Genomic DNA, 7,395 nt, shown 5'->3' on the forward strand with positions numbered 1-7,395 from the left:
TACCATAGGCCACAGAGAAAAGCACCAGCAACAATTAAAGCTGAAATACCTGGTATGTTTTCAAATAGTATGTACCGGAAAAGTAGAACAAGAACATATGCCAGTTACTTTTAAGTGTTTTGATGGGCTAATAAATACACAAGAGAACAAAATGAAGTTAAGCCTGAAAAGCAGAAGATGGCCAGTTAAAATTGTATTTGTTCATGTTACCTGAAAATGTAATCACTCACTTTAGCCAAGAAACAAATCAGGGAAATTGAAAATACATCCTTGGACTTCTTTGAGAATGTATCGATGTTTTGCAACATAATGGATGCTGATATCCAGGGGGAGAATATTTTTTTATCCTAACACCAATTATTTAAGGTAGGGTATTCAGCTGAAGAATCAGTGCCTACTAAGAGAACAAACTAGGTAAAGACATGTCAAGATATGATCTTTTAGAGAAACACCTACAACCTTAGTTTTTGTAAAAAATACTTGATTTACAATCTGACAAGATGGCTTTATTTTATGTGTGAAGTGAAAAATCTTATTAATCAGAGGGGCAAGTATCTATGGCAGTGTATATTTTTAAGGCCTCTACGTAGTCTTATTGTTTTTCTTTTATGATTGAGGAATGCCTAATACATGTTTTTACTAATTAATACTTGCTATGATACTGAATAATTCTAGAAGCTGCAAAGAAATAAATTCTATTTTTTTCTGATAAAATGTATGGCTAGATTAAGGCAATTGAAACTAGGGGAAATAGCCTATTATTAAAAAGCATATAGAGAATAAAAATAAAGAACTAAATGCCTTCATGGTGCTTTGGCCTTCCTGCTGGCATCTAAAGATACACATGCCCACATGTATCTTTCAATCATGATATCATAACAGAAAAGACCAAAGGGCATCTAAAAACCATGAGAAGTACTATGAAGAGGATCATCTTTAGACAAGGTGTCTTAACACTAGCATGAAAGAAGGACCTATTACAGTGGAAACAGTCAACATCATTTTCCTAAAGAAGTCAATCTTTCAGAATCTTAACACAGAAATGTAAAAAGAGGGCAATGGTTACCCTATTGTAATTGACATTGAATGATCAATTTCAGGGATCAATAGCTCTTACAGTTATGAATTCTGCCTACCTTTCCAGCCAGGTACCTTGCTGGGACCAGAATTAGATTGTTAACACATATGGCAGAATCCCTTTAGAGGGGATTGGTAAGTATTTGTGTGAGTTAAGTGAAAAGATGAAAAAGGAATTGTGGAATAGTGGGTAAAATCATGTACTCTGAGGTCACACTGCTGAAATTATACTCCTCTAATTCTCTGAATAATATTGAGCAAGTTGTGGAACCTCTCTCTGTGATTTAGTTTTACAATGTTTGATAGGATTTCCGTGAGGATTAAAGGGGATAACACATATAAATTTCTTAGAGCAGCATCAGACATATGCCAATCATAACTGCTAGTCTTTTAAACCTTAAAAATTCAATATGGAGATATGTATGGCAGAGGCAGTAATTATTACAGGTGTTTGTCCAAGTATCCTGGTACCTTTATGATTAGGCAGAATAAATGATATCTTCTAACACTAGACTATAACTAAAGAGCTGATGGTTAATTTCTTCATGTTCCTAGTTGCCCTGCCATGAAGATGATGCAGGCATATGTTAAGACAGAAGAGTCATGAAATTCAAACATTCTGAATAAATTTTATGTTCTCTAGCAACTGGATTTTGGAGGTTATTGTTACTACAGCATAAGTGTACCTATCCTAATTTAGGATTGTCCCAAAGTTATACCGTAGAAACAAATGACTTCACTTTATATAATTACCTTTGATGAAATAAACAAGTAGGTGGAAGTATAAAGAATCAATAGCTACAATGATTAGAATGAAAACAATATCCTATGTAACTAAAATTCACTAATAAAAACATTAATGTTTTTAATATGAAGATTTTCCCAGGGGAAAACAAATGAAGGAGCCCACATACACATAGTTTCAAGGGTTCCTAAACCACAAATTATAAAAATTTGTGTTGTGTGTTTCTTTTTCTAGCCCCAATTTGAACTATTCATAATACTCTGGGAAGAATTTTTTAATAATTTTCATATATCAATGGGCAACAAAAGTTACTAATAGCATCAGCACTAGGTGGTATCTAATGCACTGTGAAAACTCAAACTAGTACAAAGATTGTGAAGGAAAAGTAGTCAATATTCATGAAACTGAGAAACAGTCACACTCTTTAATCTGGGAATTCTATGGTTAAGAATAATCCCCATAGGTACATGTACAAGATTGTGTCTAATATGTGTTCAAGGATCTTAACTGTTAGTTCTTCATTTGTCCCAGAAAAGATATGTGGGAATCATTACCACTGAAAGGAAACTGAAAAAACATTTTAGCATATTTTTACAATATAATACTCTTCAACCATTAATGAGAATGAAGTCAAAGTGTATATTCTGATATGGAAGATGAATTGTTTATTTAAATCACAAAACAACTGTGTGCATTAAATAGTGTTTTTTTTTTTTTGCAAATTGTGTGTGTGTGTTTGTATATGTGTATTCTGAAAGACTATGTCAGATACTATTAAAAAATATTTACCTTTGGTGAGTCATATGTCCATATATGACCCATAGGGGCATTCAATAAATACATCTGCATATATTTGTTATTCATTGATCTCGTGATTCCTCTGTGTTCAACACTGTTTTCTGTATATTGGAAACACAATGAATGTAGAAGCCTGTTATTACATTAAACTTTAATCTGTTTCAATAACAAAAATAGACATTTCAAATAATTCTAAGAAATGTAAAGGACAATATATGAAGAACTGCAAATTCAAAGTAAAGCAGCATAATGAGTGCTGAATAGTATGTTGTACAATTTGTAAGAAACTATTTTATAAAACAAAACAATGTCACCTGATCAACTGAGGCAAATATATATATTGTGTGTATGTGTGTATATGTGTGTAGTTTGTCGAAAACATGTGAATCATATAGTTTATATAGGAATAAATCAGGAAAACCCCAACTTTAATTCCAACATGTTCAATTATAGCAATATCACAACTTCTTTTTCACACTTTGGTTAACTGAAGGTTGAACAAACTCTGAAAAATATTTAGATCTTATTTATCAAGAATCACATGAGAAAACAGCAAGTGTAAATTAATATACCATTGCTATTCCTCTAATCATTTCTTGACATGTATCACAAATCCTCTTCACCTTCAACTTCTCAAACTCCAGCAAGCTATATTTGGCAATGTTGACAGCTTTATGAAGATAGCTCTTAGTGATGCTAAGAAAGTATGCTAGTCTTCGTCTGAGCCTGACAACATTTGATACATAGGCCATGTCCACAATTGCACCAGCTGGATCCTTACAGGAGACAAATCCGTCAAAAAAGTCAGCCAGTCAGTGTGTGTATCTGCACATTCACAAGCGTGACTGACATTTTTTCACTGATGTTGGAATCAAATCTTTATGGGAGAGAATACTGATGTTTACAGCTGACTTTAAAAAATACGCTGATCAATAGATCTTAAACTCAATAATATTTATGTGAAAAAATGTGCAGTCAAATTGTTAAAAAATCTAAAAAATAATAATAATAAATTGCTATTTCAATTGAGATACATTTGTTTAAAAATATACTCCCTTTTATATGTTAATGTTACATTATGGTCAACCTGCTACCAATTGTTACATGTTGTCCTAAAATGATTCTAAATTCCTTTAGTGAAAGAAAAGCTCTAAGTAGCATTGTGAGGTTAGTTGGAAAGAACTGAATGGCACAGACTTGGATACTCAGCATGAGTCTCTTGTCTTCCCAAATGCACGGTCCTTATGCAAGATGGCGTTGTGGACTCTTGGTGACATCCAAACAGGAAGTTCATATTTACATATGCAGAGTTGTCCAGGCCTCCTGTGGTCATACAAAAATCCTGCCTCTGTAAAATTCCTTCCATGGATTCATTTGCTGGACTGATTGGAATATAAATCTGACTGGGAAGTAAAGACAGAAAAAATGGTGCTGTATTCATCAGACTTTCTCAGAAAGTCCAAGAGGAATTTGTGATGTTTAAGTAGCTTGCTTTAGTTACTCTGGGAATGTTCTTGCTCCTTGTCTTAAATTTGAAAGCCTCACATTTAATAGCATTCATTGCCATCCTTTATCATAGAAAGCAAAGAACTGTGATATAGGTTTTTAATTTAAGTGAGGAATTTTCAGAGTTCCTAAAAATTTATAACTTTTTAAAAATATTTATTTACTTATTCTAATTAGATATATTTGATATCAGAATGCATTTTGATTCATCATACACAATTGCAGCGCAACTTTTCATTTCTCTGGTATACACTATGTAGTGTCACACCTATGTGCAGTCATACATGTCCCTAGGGTAATGATGTCCATCTCATTCCACCATCTTTCCTGTCTCCATACTCCCTCCCCTTTCCTCCTCTCCATCTCCTTTGACCAGTCACAGTTCTCACATTTTTCCCATTATGAACACTATGCTTCTTGGAAAGAATTATAACCAAAAGAGACTGAAAATTAAAAAGACAAAATTTATTTTATGCAAATTCTGGTGGATTCCCTATGATATTCCTCTTCTAAGATGAAGTAGAAGCTCCTCTGGAAGTTACACAAACCAATCTGTGAACTTCAGGTTGCCCAAGAGCAAAAACGTGCCTCATGGCAAAAGGGAAACAGGACTCTTTGTTCCTGCACCTGGAGAGGTCCATTAATAGTCATCACCGAGATGTTGCTAATACATAATTTTAAAATAGGAATACAAATTACTGGGTTAGGTAGGTCTCCTGCAGAAATCAGCAGGTGATGTAAAATAAAAGAGTTTTATTAAATACAAATTCTTAGTGCCTATCCACTGGAGGGTAAAATTGACATGACTCAAGGATTAATTAAGCCATTCCTGAAGTTCTTTTTTAGTTGCTAAATGCAGAAGAAAAAAAAGTCTACTTATCATAGGCAGCTACTCTAAGGAATAGAATTATCATATGCTACTTTACTTCTCTCACTTAACATCCTGCTAACACCTAGCAACTGCCAAACATGTGCGCTGGGTGATGGCTTCTGCTCTAAGCCAAAAATTGTGTTTTTCCTAAGTCTCTTAAAGAATATCAGAAATAATTGGGAAAATTGTGAATTACAAGTTCAAGCTATGTGACTACCCAAAGCTTTTGGGTGGGACCAGAATATCAAGAGGATCCTAAGACTTGAACAAGCTTTTTGAGATCAAGATTCAGTTACTATTTAGAGGTAGTGACAGATGCTACAGGATCAACTTTTGACATAGCCTCATTAGGGAATAAAGCCTCATCTTAAACTAAATTGTGCAAGATGCCTTGGAATCAGAAAAGCACTGAAGGGCAGATATGATATTGACTCCATGAAGTAAAACAAGGTGAAAGAATCATAATAAGGTCATAATAACATCATTAACTATAATTGATACATACTGTTAACTTGCATTTGAAATCAATCATCTCATTATACCTGATAGCACTCCAGTGGTATTATTGACACTGTTTATTCATTTCATTATTATTTGTTCACTTTAATAGGGGAAACTGAGGCTTTGCACAAAACCTCAAATTAAGAAAAATGCTTCAGATCACTTAGCATTTAAATGTCCAGGCTCTTAACAACCATGTTATCTTGAGCTCTCCACCTTTTCAAAGTGTCCAACTTTTCAAAGTGGTAAGAGACATCAGAAACATGACTGGAAAAGCCTATAGTAGGGTCCATTGCAGGGAGACCAACATGTGGAGAACCATACATGACAGAAGTCCCCTGGTGGGAGTCATTGTTTCTGGGATATATTCAAAACATTACTCAGAAATTATATTAACACCTTATATCCCATGTCTTATATACAGGACACTTATAAGAACCTATAATTTTTTAGGACACCTATAAAATTGCGGGTTCAGGTCTTTATAGGTATTCTATATATAGGATGATGGGACACAATGGGTAATTACAAAGCCTCTAAATACTTGCTATTCAGAATGGGGTCTCTGAACTCACACCATGCATGCTATAAATGTGGGATTTGGGGGCCAACTCCTCTGCCACTGAATCTATATCATAATGGATGTTATTAACTGGATTAAAATCAGTAGATAATTAACCAAGTAGTTTGAGATCACTGCCAACACATCACCCATAAGAGTCCAGTAGGATATCACACTAAGGCAGTGTTGCAGCTTAATAAGATGGCATGTGGTGGAATTGTGCAGATGGGGGTTTATTCTTTGTAGAGATGCTATTCTGTTGATACAAAGATAAGACACTCGATTTTGGGACAGGGAAGTTATTGCCACACTCTTCAACAGGAATTGACAGGATTGTATGTGTACTGCATGTGTGGTATTACCCAGGAGTCCATAAGGTTCTATTCTGTTTATAGGAAAGTTTTGCAGAGGAATCTGATAGCACAGTGCCATTTTTAGACAATTTAGATGCATCTCTAAGCAGCCAACCTAAACTGTAATCAATGAAAAGTAACCTGTTCACTTGGGAATTGCAGGTTGAAATGTGGAAAAGATAATGTCATGATAACAAATGCAAACTGAAAGTTGATGGTTCCCAAGGGGTCTAGAAAAAATGAAAGTTAGAAAGTAACAATTTGTCATTGTCTCTTTAGTATCCATCAGAAGATAAGATGTCCTTACTACTCACAAAACCCATTTCTCCACTGGGCAGCTAGATCTATTTAGAACAGACACTGCCTCACCAAACCTCAACTCAGGGGCTGAATGGTTTCTTAAGGCCACTCAGCTACCCATGTTCTAATTGCAAACTCATGAAGCAAACTTTTCTTATTTTAATTCACCTTCTTGGATCAGTTACACAACAGGTAAGGAGGTGTATTTAACAGATGGTACATAAATCCAGTCCTTGGTATAAATTATTTAAATGACTTCCTATTACAGATTTCTTTTGGCAAATGTAGGTGGTATTAACCTCTTTGAAGCTGACCTAAAGAATTGAAATTGCTAATATATATGAGATGCTAGACCTTGGATGAGAAGAAGTTGTGATTAAATTACACATTCTAGAAGGACTGGCCTACAAATAATCTGCTGACATTAATTGCTTAATATATTCAAATTTTTTCATCTATGTTAGTATAAAATTTTGCGTTAATAACTATTGGTGTACATCTGTGTAGTCTTTAGGAGATAAAATGTGTTGTGCCCACTCTAAGGACCGCATGCTCCCTTTGTGGCTTCCACTCTGCCCTGGACTGAGTGCTTTGGGTATTGTAGGATATTTTAGTCCATTTTCTTTGCTAGAACTGAATCCTATAGACTGGGTAATATATAAACCATAAAAGTTTCTTCAAC

Source organism: Spermophilus citellus (genome assembly GCF_964194105.1).
Source record: "Spermophilus citellus genome assembly, chromosome: 3".
In the NCBI taxonomy this organism is placed as follows: Eukaryota; Metazoa; Chordata; class Mammalia; order Rodentia; family Sciuridae; genus Spermophilus; species Spermophilus citellus.